General features: G+C 40.5%; 1 long non-coding RNA gene across 1 annotated transcript; it reads right to left on the reverse strand.

The window, feature by feature from the left end:
• Window positions 1-367: 367 nt before the first annotated feature.
• Window positions 368-15,714, reverse strand: LOC114030393. The gene is made up of 3 exons (XR_003567605.1): window positions 15,632-15,714; window positions 2,472-2,526; window positions 368-593 (listed from the first exon to the last, which is right to left on the reverse strand). It is a non-coding gene; the product is annotated as an uncharacterized LOC114030393 (long non-coding RNA).
• Between the last annotated feature and the right edge of the window lie 880 nt (window positions 15,715-16,594).

Genomic DNA, 16,594 nt, shown 5'->3' on the forward strand with positions numbered 1-16,594 from the left:
ATGGCGAAAGTAGACTCAAACTTGGAGCACAGTGGTAGTGAGGTAGATCTGTAGGATGCATGTGTGGCAAAGCCAACTCACAACTCCTGTTACTACATGACCTAGATATTGTTTCTCTCTGGATGGGTTGCTCACCTGGATATCCAGGGTCTTCTCTCTGCAGTCTGACTCTCTTCTGTTTCTTCATGTTCCTTGAAGCTGCTTCCACCCTAGAGTGGCTGTTTCCTTATAGCCATGTTTATCTGAAGGTTGACCAAAATTGCTGAGGTTGAAATGACAGCTCTTCTCTGCTGCCTGTACCAATGAGTAGTATTTACCTGTCAGTAATAGTACCACCCAGATGATTTCAAGGCATTTCCTCATCATAAAAAGTTGGATACCCCTGCCCTTTCAGGAATCTCTTTGGAAGCTGCTCCTTACCTTGTGTCTAATTGGAATGCTGTCTTTCCCCCAGTACTTGCCACAGTTCTTTCTACATGCGGTTGGTGCTTAAGTCAAGGTTCTTGATAGAGCCAACTTCCTCACTGAGGCTTGTGCTCAGGTAATCTGAGAGCTGGGAGCTTCTTACTGCCTTCCAGCACCAGGTCTAGGGACTGCAGAGAAAATGGAAAAGATGGCCATTTTTTGGGTGTCTTCTCTCTACTTTTTACTAAGAGAAGTTCTGAACATTTAAGAATATCCTTTATAACACCACCACCTGCACACTGTGTCCTCCCTACATCCACACATCTCTAAACGACACCTCAGCATCCTGGATCCACTCTGAACCGTCTAGCTGCTGCTCCCAGTGTCTCTTCCTGGCTGCTCTTCTTTCTGCTCTTCCCTATGGACTTTCACCAGGGGTGGGCTTTGGTTCTTCATTCTCCTTGCTACGCCAAGTCTACCCACAAAGATTATGAAGCTTTCTCTTACTATGGTAACTGTTCCCTCCTATACTCTATACTAATTTGCCTCCTGCATGGCTGCATTAGTCAGAATGAAGCAGTTTTAGTTGCTTCAGCAGGACGTTCAGGAAATCAACTTTTGAAGGGTTGCATGGGGGTGGTGGGAGGGATGGAGGAATTAACCTCAGGTTTAACGTGCTCTGGGGGTCCACCTTCTTAAAACTACAGCTCATGAGTCCCCATCAATGCTTTTGCCTTTAACAGTTAGTCACTTGACACAATTTACTCAAAGCAAAGGCATTTACTGAAAATGGTATTGTAAGAATCATAGTTATAAAATATTCCCCCCATCAACCAGAAACACACTCTCCCACAAAACCTCACCTTATTGGAAAGAGTGAGAACACAATTAGAGAACATACAAAGTCAAGGAGACTCATACTTCTATTGCCTCAGGGCCTGACTTTCTTTCTCTTCTCTTGATGACTTCACAAGGGACATAATATTTCTGCTGGGTACATCTTATTTCCTCTCACAGCCTTCTCCCTGGTTGTGAGAAGCCCCCACTGGGCAAGCAGCTGCACTGCCAGACACCATGTTTGAGGGGGAAGGGGGAAGGGGGAAGGGGGAAGGGGGAAGAGAGAAAAATGTCTCCCTCTCCTCAAAAGAACAAGGAGTTACTTCCTCTCAAGAGCTGAGTGGTTCTTCCATAGTTCCTCCACAGATTAAACTCCTCAGAGACATCTCCTGCATTGACTTTTGCCTGGAGAGTGTCTCATTTTTTCAAGGGCTACCAAGGGTATGGGGATCCTTCTGTCAGCCAATGGCTCAATAATGCCATCAAGCTTGATTAAAGAATTCCTTCACATCTGATAAAATGGAAGCAAAAATTAGTCATTTCTTTTCCCTTTCTTGAAGACTTTATCATCTTATTGTCTATTAACTGGCCCTTGAGCTCCTGTGATTTCATGAATTAGGCTTGTGGGAAATTAGAGGATCAGGGGTCTCCAGATCAACTTTCTCCCACTACTCAAGTATTTTCTCCATTCTCACCTTACCTTGCATATATGCTGTATTCTTCTTGCAGAATGTTATCTCCTTAAGATGAGAGATTGATTCATTTCTTTTCTTGTTTAGCATATACCCAATACATTAATAAGCATTCATTGAACTGAATTATCAGTTATCTTCCCCTCGAGTTTCAGGATCCAACACCAGGGAATCAATTTCCTTTCATGTCCTTTCATAAGCACTATCTATGCTATTGACCATACAAATTGCACCCTATCTCCACCCCCTTACAAATTATTTTATTATATCCCTAAGCACTCTGAAATGTCAATAATAATCACCAAAGTAAAAGCATTTTCAAATCTGTTTAAAAAGTTGAGATTATATATAGAGATCTAGGTTATCTGGAGCGCAAAAAAAAAAGTGTGATCTAGTACAGCAGTTCTCAAACTTTTTGGTCTCAGGATCCCTTTATAATCTTAAAAATTATTGGAGACCTCAAAGAGCTTTTGTTTACGTGGGTTATGTGTATCAATATTATGACCCCAGAGTTAGCCCACCATCCATTAGACCTACCTCTTAGCTATCCACCACAACACCTAGTTGCCTCTCATGTTGTGAGTAAGCTATTCTGAAAAGACAAATTGCAAGCAATCAACAACCACATAGGAAAATGTTCCAAATTATACTATTCATAATCAAAATAAGAGTCATACAACTCAAAGCCACTCTGAGGTTCCATTTCTTATCCATTAGTTTGGCAAAGATGACAGAAAGGAAAATAACAATTATTTGAGGAGCTATAGAAAGACAAGACATGTACACACATTGTTAGAAGAGTTGTGGAGTGGTCCAAACATTCTGAAAGGCAGAAGATGGAAATGAAAAGCAAGTATGTGGAAGGAGTAGGGTAAGGTACCGATGTAGGAACATGGTGGTGAAGTCTGGAGAGTGAAGCATGGCTGGACTTGCCCTTTTTTCAAAATGGAAGTTCCAAGGAGGAAGTCACCAATGGGAAAAAGGGGCCTCAAGGGTAGAAGGAAGTTGAAGCCTGGTGATCTAGACCAGAAAGTGAAGCATGGATAGTTTGAGACTCTCAAATTTAGTTCCTGGGACAATAGTTTCTCTTGCACTTCTTCATAGCTACCAACCAGCAGAAGGCATCAGCTGCCCATCTTTCCCATACTTCATAGCTTCCTACCTCCCCTCCCTGGTCAGCTTGAAGTCCTTCTAGGATTCTGGAAAGCTCCTCCACAAGACCTCCTAGCCTTTTGTCAGAGAGAAAGCTTTCTTTGTAATGGGCCCTGACCTAGCATTGCTGAGAGGATGCTACAGTTTGCTTGTGTGAGCAAGAGAAACATTTCTCACTTCATCACATGTCTAGGGCAAACTGGACAAAGGATGACCCTTCATGGGTTCTGTCTTTTTTTTTTCTTAATTTTTATTTAGTATTTTATTTTAGTATTTTATTTTATTTAGTATTTTATTTTCCCCCAGTTACATATATAATAATTTTAACATTCATATTTAAAACTTTGAGTTTCAAATTCTCTCCCTTCCTCCCTCCCCACCCCACCTCATTGAGAAGGCAAGCAATATAGGGTATACATGTGTAGTCATGCAAAACACTTCCATAATGGTCATGTTGTGAAAGATCAACTGTATTTCCCTCCATCCTATTCCCCCCAACCCGTTTATTCTATTCTATTCTCTCTCTCTCTCCTTTCACTCTGTCCCTCCTCAAAAGTGTTTTGCTTCTGAATACCCCCTCCCCCAATCTGCCCTCCCTTCTATCACCTCCCCTTCTCTTATCCCCTTCCCCCCTACTTTCTTGTATAGATTTCCATAACCAATTGAGTGGGTATGTTATTCCCTCTTTGAGCCAGTTCTGATGAGAGTAAGGTTCAACTCACTCCTCCTCACCTCCCCCCTCTTCTCTGTAAAAAGCCTTTTCCTGCCTCTTTTATGTGAGATAATTTACCCCATTCTACTTCTCCCTTTCTGTTTCTCCCAGTACATTCCTCTCTCATTCCTTAACTTTATTTTTTAGATATCATCCCTTCATATTCAACTCACATCCGTGCCCTCTGTCTATATATACTCCTCCTAACTACCCTAATAATGAGAAAGGTTTGATGAGTTACAAATATCATCTTTCCGTGTAGGAATGTAAACAGTTTAACTTTAACAAGTCCCTTATGATTTCTCTTTCCTGTTTACCTTTCCATGCTTCTCTTGAGTCTTTTATTTGAAAGTCAAATTTTCTACTTAGCTCTGGTCTTTTCTCAAGAATACATGAAATTCCTCAGTCTCACTGTGAATGTCCACTTTTTTCCCCTCACAGATTATACTCAGTTTTGCTGGGTAGGTGATTCTTGGTTGTAATCCTAGCTCCTTTGACCTCCAGAATATCATATTCCAAGCGCTCCGATCTTTTAATGTAGAAACTGCTAAATCTTGTGTTATCCTCATTGTGGCTCGATGATACTTGAATTGTTTCTTTCTGGCTGCTTGAAATATTTTCTCCTTGATCTGGGAACTCTGGAATTTGGCTATAATATTTCTGGGAGTTTTCATTTTGGGATCTCTTTCTGGAGGTGATTGGTAGATTCTTTTGATTTCTATTTTACCCTATGGAAATAGAATATTAGTGCAGTTTTCCTTGATGATTTCTTGAAAGATGATGTCTAGGCTCTTTTTTTGATCATAGCTTTCACATAGTCCAATAATTTTTAAATTATCTGTCCTGGATCTCTTTTCCAGGTCAGTTGTTTTTCCAATGAGATATTAACACTGTCTTCCATTTTTTCATGCTTTTGATTTTGTTTTATTATTTCTTGATGTATTATAAAGTCATTAGCTTCCATTTATTCTAATTTTTAAGGAATTATTTTCTTCAGTGAGCTTTTGGACCTCCTTTTCCATTTGACCAATTCTGCTTTTTAAGGAATTCTTCTTCTCATTGACTTTTTGGGTCTCTTTTGCTGTTTGGTCTAGTCTATTTTTTAAAGCATTATTTTCTTCAGTATTTTTTTGCATCTCCTTTAGCAAGCTGTTGATTTGTTTTTCATGATTTTTTTTGCATCACTCTCATTTCTCTTCCCAATTTTTCCTCTATTTCTCTTACTTGCTTTTCAAAATCCTTTTTGAGTTCTTCCATGACCTGAGACCAATTCGTATTTTTCTTGGAGGTTTTGAATATAGAAGCTTTCACTTTGTTGTCTTCTTCTGAGTGTGTGTTTTCATCTTCCTGGTCACCAAAGTAAGTTTCCATGGTCAGAGTATTTTGGTGATGTATGCTCATTTTCTCAGCCTATTACTTGACTTTTAAGTCTTAAGGTAGAGTTCTGCTTCAGTTATGGAGGATGAACTGTCCTAAGTTTCAGGGAATTTGTGCAGCTATTTTCAGAGATACTTCTAGGGACCTGTAAGTTTTCAGTTCTTCCAAGGTGGTATGATCTAAGGAGAGGTGTTTACTACTCTCTTGACCTGTGCTCTGGTCTATGAGCAACCACAAGCACACTTTTCTGCCCTGGAACCATTAGGAGGGTCCCCCTCCACTGTGGCCACAAGCTCTGCTATGCTAGTGCTCCTCCTTGCCCTAGGACTGCCACCCAGGGCTGTGACCCAGATCCAAGTATGGGCAGAGCAAGAGTCCTGCCTCAGTGCTATCAAAGAGAACCCTAGGGGCAGCTAGGTGGTGCAATGGATAGAGCACAGGCCCTGGAGTCAGGAAGATCTGAGTTCAAATGTGGCCTCAGACACATAACACTTTCTGGCTGTGTGACTCTGGGCAAGTCACTTAACCCCAATTGCCTCACAAAAAGGGAGAGAGAGAGAGAGAGAGAGAGAGAGTGATGAGAGAGAGACACCCCTGTAATCCCCTTCTGACTACGTTTGACCCCCATACTGTCTGTGGGCTGAGAGCTCCTGAAGCAGCCATTGCTACTGCCAATTCACTCACTCCCAAGGCCTGCTCCTAGTTTACTGAGGCCAGGTCTGTGCTGGTATGGCCTGCGCTTAATTGTTCTCCTCTCTCACCCAGGTGTGACAAACTTTTCCAGCTGACCTTCTAAGTTGTCTTGGTATCTGTGGGCTGAGAAGTCTGGAAACCACCACTACTGCAACCGATTCAGACACCTGAGGCCTACTCCAGGTTTGCTGAGGCCTGTGCTAGACTGCACTCCTCTCTAAGCCTGGTACAACAGACCTTTCCTATCAACCATCCAGGTTGTCTTGGACTGGAAACTTGTTTCGCTCTGTCTTTTTGTGGGTTCTGCCACTCTAGAATTTGTTGAGAGTCATTTTTTAAAAGTATTTGGAGGGGTTTGGGGGAGAGCTCAGGCAAGTCCCTGCCTTTAATCTTACATCTTGGCTCTGCCTGTGGATTCTCTCTTGAACCATGATTCTGGCTGACCTCTGAATTCAAAGAAATTTGCCCAGGTGGGAATATCCAATAACTCCTAGCTTATCAACAAGCTAAACCACTAGGTTCAGTGCCAGAGGCCTTTTTCTTTCAGCATCCCTGCCAGAGTGTCTCCCACCCAAATGATGGATGTGTAAGATTTTAACCTGGAAAGGAATGGACCAATCCCAGGCCTGGAAGGGAGGAGTCTCGGTGTTCTAACAGTATAAAATGTTTTCTCGCTTCTGTAATCAGCATAATCTCTTCTTAGAGGTTTTGCCCGGTTCTTCCAAGAACCGTAAAATAAATGATTCTTCACTCACTCTGAGCTTAATTTCATTTTTAACTAGAAGGCTTTATTTCTCCAAGATCTTATTTCTAACACTGCCCTCACTGAATATCTTTTGCCTATGGTAGCTAAGTAAACCTGTTTTCATTAACTGCTAGAAGGACTATCAGTATCTCATTTTATTTCATTTCCAAATCTGAAGCACCAGACTGGCTCTAGCATTCGGCTTTCATGGGCAGGACTGGATTAGAATGGCCTCAGTGAAGCTGGCGAGGCAATGCAGAGGACAAGTGGCCTCTGGGCTTCTAGCAATGCTGGCCACTTAACCATGAGGTGGCAGCAGGAGATTAGAGCATCTAGTTGCTAAATGTGTTCTGTCTTTAAGTACCATTCTCTAGCCTGCTAAGGATACAGACTGCCCAGCTCCGATATATCTACTACATCAAAACATGACTTCTTGGGGTAGCTAGGTGGTGCAGTGGATAAAGTACTGGCCCCGAAGTCAGGAGGATCTGAGTTCAAATCCAACCTCAGACCAAACACTTGACACTTACTATCTGTGTGACCTTGGGCAAGTCACTTAACCCCAATTGCCTAAAACAAAACAAAATGACTTCTTTCATTCCAGAACTGCACAAAAAGTTAGACAGTGTCCCATGGGCTGGGGGCCACTCCAGCAAAGTAAGCAATAGTGACATCAGATATGAAGCACATTTAGCTTGCAAGAGTCTGTGTCCTGAGACAAGAAGAGTAAAGGTCTCCTGTGAGAAATCCCCAGGGTGGGAACCCAGGAAACCACAGGAAGCAGCAGTGGACAGTTCAGATCAACCAGAAACCATCATGAGATGGTACTCAACAAGTGTAGAGGCATAGGGCTCTTTGACTGGTCCCTGAGGATCCAGAGCTCTGAACTTCAAAGTTCCAAGGAAGTCTAATCCTGGGTGAGGGTTCTGTTCTGAGGGTTTAGGGAGAGGAGAGAAAAGGGAGACCATATACTAGTGAAGGAGGAATTCCTGCATGGGAAGGAAGAAGAAGATATAACTTGTTATTTCTGTGGTTGGAGCAAACAAAAAAATATATAAATATGAAAGAACAGGTGAGTGAGGTATTAGCATCATTGACAACCAGACTCTCTTATTTTTAACTGAAGTGGAGGATGTAGGGTTACCTTTTCCTTTAAAAAACGGAGGATTAGAAGAGAAAACCTGAAAAAAGGATCTATCTTATCATTATCTCTGATCTTACCTTTATCTGAAATGAACAAAGGAGAATTAAATGCATGCAAAATTTGGTGTAGAAACACAACAAATTCAGAAGAGATTTATGGGAGCCAAGATGGCAGAATATGCAGTAGATTACTTTCCCTCTCCCTTTCTCATCCCCAAACACCCACAAAATACAGCCCCGGAACAGATCCTAGAACAGCAGAGCCAGTATAAAAATGGGGTGGAGCAGTCTTTTGGTCCAGGAGACTTAGAGGTTGGCAAAAGAGGTCCATATTACTCGGGCAAAAAGGGGAGCACAGTCCAGGACAGGTGGCATTCCAGCAAGCCGCTGGCAGGCTCCACCTCAGGAAACCAGTAGGTGATCCTGAGCCCCAGAGCAGTAGAGTAGGCAAATGCCAACACCAGGAAAGCGCATATGCCTTCACACAGCCAAGGAAACTGGCAGACTCCAGCTCAGAGAACCACCACGTGTATAGGTGCAGCGCTGGGCAGGCAGGCATCTTCCAGCAGCAGACCTCCCATGCTTCAGTTTAGGCTCAGGAAATGCAAAAAACCCCACCTGGTCTCAGCACATGCCAGACACCACTACTAGGACCCTAGCTCAGCACCAGGTAAGCTGCCAGACCCCTACAGCCTCCAGCAACCAGCACTGAGGCCCCAGGGCACAAAGCTAGTGACCAAGTCCCTGGCCCCTAGCACAAGAAGCATGGGACAATGCCACCTGTGCTCCAGCAGGAGAGCTCAACTTCAAAAGCCAAGGAATAGGCAAACAAGATGAACAAGAAGCAAAAACAAACATTGACCATTGAGAGCTTTTAGGGTGATAGGGAAGATCAAAGTATAAACTCAGAAGAGGACAACACTGTCAATATACCTACATATCTTTTCCCTATGATAGCTAAATAAACCTGTTTTCATTAACTGCTAGAAGGACTATCAGTAAACCCCAAAGGAGAATATGAATTGTTCTCAAGCCCAAAAAACCTTCTTGGAAGAGCTCAAGAAGGATTTGAAAAGTCAATTTAGAGAGGTAGAAGAAAAATTTGGGAAAAGAAATGAGAGGTATGCATGAGAGAGTCAATAGCTTGGAAAAGGAAGGATAAAAATTGACTGAAGAAAACAACACCTTAAAAAGTAAAATTGGGGGCAGCTAGGTGGTGCAGTAGATAGAGCACCAGCCCTGAAGTCAGGAGGACCTAAGTTCAAATCTGGCCTCAGACCAAACACTTGACACTTACTAGCTGTGTGACCCTGGGCAAGTCACTTGACCCCAATTGCCTTAAAAAAAAATAAAAAGTAAAATTGGCCAAATGGAAAAGGAAGTACAAAAGCCAACTGAAGAAAATAATTTCTTTTTGGGTTTTTTTTTTTTTTTTGCTAGGCAATGGGGGTAAGTGACTTGCTCAGGGTCACACAGCTAGTGTTATGTGTCTGAGGCCGAATTTGAACTCCAGTCCTCCTAACTCCAGGGCCTGTGCTCTATCCACTGTGTCATCTAGCTGCCCCAATAATGTCTTAGAATTGGGCAATTGGAAGCTAATGACTTTATAAGACATCAAGAATCAGTCAAACAAAATCAAAAGAAGAAAAAAAGAAGAAAATGTAAAACACCTCATTGGAAAAACAACTGAACTGAAAAATAAATCAAAGAGATATAATTTAATAATTATGAGAATTTCTGAAAGCCATAATCAAAAAAAGAGCCTGCAGTATCTTTCAAGAAATTATGAAGGAAAACTGCCCTGAGGTACTAGAACCAGAGGACAAAACAGTCATTGAAAGAATCCGCTCATCACCTCCTGAAAGAGATCCCAAAATGGAAACTCGAAGGAATATTATGGCCAAATTCCAGGATTATCAGGTCAAAGAGCAAATATTGCAAGCAGCCTGGGGAAAAAAAACAATTTAAATATTGTGGAACCACAGTCAGGATTACATAGGATATAGCAGCTTCTATATTAAAGGATCAGAAAGCCTGGAATATAATATTCTGGGAGGCAAAAGAACTTGGATTACAACCAAGAATCAACTATCCAGCAAAACTGAGTATAATCTTTCAGGAGAACAGATGGATATTCAATGAAAGAGAGGACTTTTGATCATTCTCGATTTTAAAAAAAAAACCCATAACGGAACAGAAAATTCAGTCTTTAAATACAAGATTCAAGAAGCATTAAAAGGTAAATAGGAAAGAAAAGAAAAAGATGTTATTCAATAAGGTTAAACTGTTTACATCCCTACACAGGAAGAGGATACTTGTAACTCTTGAGAGTTTATTTTACAGCATTCAAAAGGGATATACACAGGCAGAAGATGTGAGCATAAGTCAACTTTGATGTGATGATTAAAAAAAGTTAATTAAGTAAGGAGTGAAAAAAAGGATTGTACTGGGAGAAGAGGAAAGGAAGAGGTAGAAAAGGGTAAATTGTATCACAGAAAGAGAAGCAAAGATGTGTTACAGTAGAGGGAAAGAAAGGAAGGAGGCAAGCATTGTTTGAACTTTACTCTCATTGGATTTGTCTCAAAGAGGGAATACTATACACGTGGGTACAGAAATCTATCACACAGTATAGGAAGTAGGAAGGGAAAGGGGAAAGAAAAGAAGGGCCTGATAGAAGGAGGCACTAAGGAGGGAAAGGGAGAAAGAAGAGAGAAAAGCATAAATGGGGGGGTAGACTTCAGAAAAACCTGAAAAGACTTACATGAACTGATGCTGAGGGAAGTGAGCAGGACCCAGAGAACATTGTATACAGTTAACAGCAGCAATTGTGTGATGATCAGCTTTGGTAGACTTAGCTCTTCTGAGCAATGCTATGATCTAAGACAATTCCAAAAGACTTGTGATAGAAAGTGTTATCCACATACAGAGTGAGAACTATGGGGTCTGAATGCAGATTGAAGCATACTATTTTATCTTTTTTTATTTTTTTAATGATTTTTTCCCTTTTGTTCTGATTTTTCTTTGACATGACTACCGTGGAAATATGTTTAATCCTATATCAGACTGCATGCTGTCTTGGGGAAGGGGGAAGGGAGAGGAAGGAGAAATTTAGAAATCAAAATCTTATAAAAGTGAATATTGAAAACTAAAAATAAATAAATTAAAACAAAAAAAGAGCTAAGAGTCTCCCAAGCGTGGAGGACAGCCATTGCAAAGGCATGGAGAAAGGAGAGGAACAGTGCTGTTCAATTGAAATTGAATTGTAAGCAAGACAGTATGGCTTGATCATAGAGTATAGGGAGAGGAATAAAATGTAATAAAACTGGAAAGAGCTTGGTGAGGTAGCTATGATGGGCTTTAAATAACAATAATAATTTATTTTTGATCCTGAAGGTAATAGGGACCCACTAAAGATTTTTGAGCAGAGAGCTGACATAGACAGACTTATGATTTAGAAAAATTACTATGGCAGAAAACGGGAAGATGGCTTAGATTGAAGAGAGATATGTGAAATAGGGTAGAAGAAAGAGACATATGTAAGAGATGTTGTAAAGGCAGAAATGACAAAATTTGGTAACAGATTGGATGAAGCAAGTGGTGAGTGGGAATGAGGAGTCAAGGATGACACCAAGGTTTCTGGCCTGTGTGACTGGGATCATAATGGTGGCCTAAACTATAATAGTGAAATTTGAAAGAGAAGAGGGCTGGGGAGGGGGAGGAGTGAGAGGGATGACGAGTTCTGTTGTGGACATCAACATTCTAAATAGACCATTTCTCTTTGGTATTTGTATCTGCAGTGCCTGACATATACTAGATATTTAATAAATTATTATTGATTGATTTAAAAAAAAGAAATACATCAAAGTCAACAGGAAAACCTGTGGGGATAGAAAGAAGTGGTATTAAGAGAAAGGATAATACCAGAGAGGGAATATCCGCAAGCAAAACAAACTTCCTAATCCTGAAAAGGGTATTAAAAGAAGGGACTGAAAAGGAAAACTAGAATTTAAGGGAGTGTCTTAGATTTTCTTTTAGAAAACTGAGGAATAACTAAACAAATTTTGAAAAAAATTTTTTCAAAGAATGCTAGATAATAAGATCTGCCACAGAGTAAAGTGAGTGGGATCAGGAAAACAAGTTATACTAGGATAGCATCACTATAAAAAACAAAATCAAAAGAAAAAAATTTTGAAAAATTTAAGAACTCTTGATCAATGCAATTAACAACCACATCTCCAGAGGATCTACAATGAAAGATGTTACTCAGCTCTCATACCTTATGACTAAAGAGGGAATAAATAAACACACTCAGTTGGGTGTAGAAATCTATCTTAACACATGGAAAAGTAGGAAGGGAAGGGGATCAGAGAAGGGGGGAGCTGATAGAAGGGAGAGTAGTTTGGGGGAGGTAAAAGTCAGAAGCAAAACACTTTTGAAAAAGGACAGGATTAAATGAGAGAATGAGAGACAGAGAGAGACAGAGAGAGAGAGAGAGAGAGAGAGAGAGAGAGAGAGAGAGAGAGAGAGAGAATAGGATAAATAGAGGGGAAAAAAGGATGCAGGGAAATACATAGTTGGTAATCATTACTATGAAAAAAAATTTTACAGTGAGTTTCTCTGATAAAGACTGCATTTCTCAAACATAGAAAACTGAGTCAAATTTATAGAAATAAGAGGATTTCTTAACTGATAAACAGTCAAAGGATATGAACAGATAGTTTTCAGATAAAGTAATCAAAGCTCTCTGTAGTCATATGAAAAATGCTCTAAATCATTATTGATGAAAGAAATGCAAATTAAAACAACTCTGAGCTACTACCTCACACCTGTCAAATTGGCTAATATGACAGAAAGGAAAATGACAGATGTTGGAGGGATGTGGGAAAATTAAAACACTAATGCACTATTGGTATAGTTGTATACTGATTTATCCATTCTGGAGAGCAACTTGGAACTATGCCTAAAGGGCTATAAAACCATGCAAACCCTTTGACAAAGCAATACCACTACAAGGTCTGTATCCCAAAGAGATAAAAAGACAAAAAGAAAAAGGACCTTTATGTACAAAAATATTTATAGTAGCTCATTTAGTAGTGGCAAAGAATTGGAAATTGAGGGGATATCCATTAATTGGGGAGCAGCTAAACAAGTTGTTGCATATGATTGTGATGGAATACTATTATGCTTTAAGAAATGATAAGCTGGTTGCTCTCAAAAAAATCCTGGAAAGACATACATGAACTGATGCAAAGGGAAATGAGCAGAACCAGGGAAACATTGTATACAGGAAAAGCAAGATTGTATGATGATCTACTATGAATAACTTAACTATTCTCAGCAATACAATGATCCAAGACAATTCTGTAGAACTTATAATGAAAGGTGCTGTCTCTCTCCAGAGAAAAAACTGGTAGAGCCTAAATGCAGATCAAGATACTTTTTCTTTATTTTTCTTGGGGTTTTTTATCTGGGTTTTCCTGCACAGAATGACTTATGTGGAAATGTGCTTTTCATCACTGCACATGTTTGACCTTTGTCAAATTGCTTGCCTTCCCAAGGGGGACAGGGAAGGGATGGAGAGAATTTGAAACTCAAAATTTGAAGAAAAAAAGAATGTTAAAATTGTTTTTACATGTAATTGGGAAGGAATAAAATATTAAATAAGATTTTTTTAAAAGTAGCTATAAATATTTTTGTACATGTAGGTCCTTTTCCATTTTTTCATTTATGATCTCTTTGGAATACAGATCTAGTAGTGGTATTGCTGGATCAAAGCACATGTACAATTTGGTTAACCTTTACGTTAGGGCAGGGTTGGGAACCTGCGGCCTGGAGGCCACATGAGGGTTTCTAGGTCCTTGGGTTTGGCCTGTTTATGGCCTGAGCTTCTGATTTGACTATCCACTTTCCCGAGCTGGTCTCTAGGTTCTAAAGCATATTCTATTCTGTAGAGCAATTTGGAACTATGCCTAAAAGCTGTTGTTTGTCCTTCGTTCTCAAAGAAGACCATGACATCAGGGAGGTGATGCCATGACATGAGTCCAAGTTTTACATAACATATCCTTTTATTAAGGGGATTTGTTCTGTGAAGTTTGGATTTAGTCAACAGGTCACACTTGAGGACCTCTAAGAGGGCTATGGCCACAGGTTCCCCAATCCTGGGTGAGAGGTTAGGGTATAGTAGGGGACCCATGTGGAAAGGGCCATATGGGCAACAGAACACAGCTTTCTTTCTTTCTTTCTTTCTTTCTTTTCTTTCTTTCTTTCTTTCTTTCTTTCTTTCTTTCTTTCTTTCTTTCTTTCTTTCTTTCTTTCTTTCTTTCTTTCTTTCTTTCTTTCTTTCTTTCTTTCTTTCCTTTCTTTCTTTCTTTCTTTCTTTCTTTCTTTCTTTCTTTCTTTCTTTTTCTTCCTTCCTTCCTTTCTTTGTTTCTTCCTTCCTTCCTTTCCTTCTTTCTCTCTTTCCCTGTTTTTCACTTTCTTTCTTCCTCTCTTCCTCCCTTCCCCCCACAACTCATCTCCCTTCCCTCTGTCCACATAGGGTATCATTCCTGAAATCTCCAAGATATCTTGGGGTTTACCACCTAGATTTTTTTCTCCAGGACCATGCCTTAAAGCCAAATCACTCTGACTCCCAGGCCAAGCCCCACTTGGTCCTTGTTTGGGCCTGGATGGGCTCAGAGTGAATGTAAATAGCAATTGTTTCTGTTTTGCCCACAAACCCTGAGGGTTTTCCCCTCTCAGACTGATTTTTTTTTTTTGAACTAGGTTAAAGAGGCCATTCTCTGCCTCATTTCCTACCTAACCTTAATCACTGAATGGGTCTTGCCTCAGTCAAACTGAGACCTGTTAAAGACCTTAGCTTAAAGCCAAGGTCTCCCACTGCATCCAGGGACATCTCCAGTCGTTCTGATCTATATCTTGCTACTGAACCAGATGGCTCCTGAGGAGAAAGTGAGGCTGGTAACTTTACACAGCCCTGCCTCACTTAAATCCAATTCACTTGCATGTCATGGCATCACCTCCCTGATGTCATGGTCTTCTTTGAGAACGAAGGACAAACAACAACTTTTAGGCATAGTTCCAAATTGCTCTCCAGAATAGAATATGCTTTAGAACCTAGGGACCAGCTCAGGAGAGTGGATAGTCAAATCAGAAGCTCAGGCCATAAACAAACATCTGTCTCTTTTTTCTTTTTCAATTCATTATAAACTTCACAAACATTAGTGAACATGAACTTTTCATATAGGGAGAAAAACAACAAACATTGGATTGTATGTGAAACCATGACACTTGATTTGGCATCTTTGTTCTTTGTGAACACTATCTAACAGGAGTGGATTCCTCAACTCTGGAAATACTGCCAAAGTTTGAGGTCGTGAGGAACAGCTTCCTCTCTCTCTAAGAAACAGTCCCAAAGTCACCCATAGGGATGTCACACTGTCTCCCATCTCTCCTTTCTCCCACTTTTGCCCTATCAACCAAATACAACGCAGATGGTACAGTGTAGATGGTACAATGCAAACATACAGTAGACAGAGTGCTAGGTCTGAAGTCAGGAAGACCTGAGTTCAAATCTAGCCTCAAAACACTTGCTAGCTGTGTGACCTTGGGCAAGTCACTTAACCTATTTTTGTCTCAGTTTCCTCAAATGTAAAAACAAGGATAATAAAAGCACCTATGTCACAGAGATGTTTTAAGGCTCAAATGAGATCGCATTTACACAATGCACATAGTAGGTGTTATATCAATGCTATTATTATGATTACAATGCTCAAAGATCCCTGGGTGTTTGAGAAAGAAAGTAACTGATCACACTTTGTTTCCCCATGCAATCACCATCCAAGAAACCTTGAAAAAGGAAGAAAACAGACTGACCAGCATGCATCAGAGATGGAAATCTTCCTGGACAAAAGGGGAATGTGTGGAAGTCATTTTGGTAAGAAGCCCTCTTCTCCAATCTGTCTTCATTGAAGTAGGCAGGATACAATCTTGAAAATTACCAGCATTCCTACCCCACCTTTTTCTCCTGAGGCTTTGGTTGATACATGGAATATCTTGCAATAAATCTCATTTGAATATGAAAATTTTGGGTGGGTAGATTTTTGGTAAATTTTCCCTCCCTAGATCAGGGTAGATACTGATTTATTTCAGAATTGCTCAACTGCAAATGATGTGTTTAGTCACCAAATACTGAAAGTAAAAAGGATAGGTGAACTGGATCAATTCTTTTCAATGTAAGGAAAAATCCTAAAATCCAAGATAAATTGCATTAATTTACTTGCCTAATTAATAGTTTTGTTGTGAGGTAATAAATCTATTAAGTGACCTATACAAGTCCAAGTCTCTGTTTTCTCCTTACAACCAAGGATGCAAGAGGTTGTTGCTCCTTAAATGCTGATTGATGGATCTGCACGGTAAAGTTTAGTGAGATGATGATGTCAGTTAGACTGTAAGCTTCTTATTAAGGGAGGACTAGCACTTCTGTCCACCTGTAAGCCAATTCTCACCTATGGCTCCAAGAAGCTGTGGCTTGGGCAGTGGCCACATCCTGGCAAAACTATCTGGGCAGATGGGTCAAATGAGGTTAGGTCTCAAACCCATCAGTGAGATGGGGGGATGGCTACCCCAGGCATGTGAAGACTTTCCCCAGCAGAATGGATGAGAACAACTTGTTCCAACAGCCATAAAAATGGCTGAAGCAGGTGCTGTGGAGAGCTTAAAGTTTGGTCAGACACTGAAGACACCAAGATCATCCACTGCATCCTAGGCCATCAAGCGTTGTCCTGACTTTTGTCCTGCCACTAGTCTTCAAAGACTCTGGAAGAGAGAGTGAGGCTG

This window comes from Vombatus ursinus, unplaced genomic scaffold, assembly GCF_900497805.2.
Source record: "Vombatus ursinus unplaced genomic scaffold, bare-nosed wombat genome assembly UNPS02014959.1, whole genome shotgun sequence".
NCBI lineage: Eukaryota > Metazoa > Chordata > Mammalia > Diprotodontia > Vombatidae > Vombatus > Vombatus ursinus.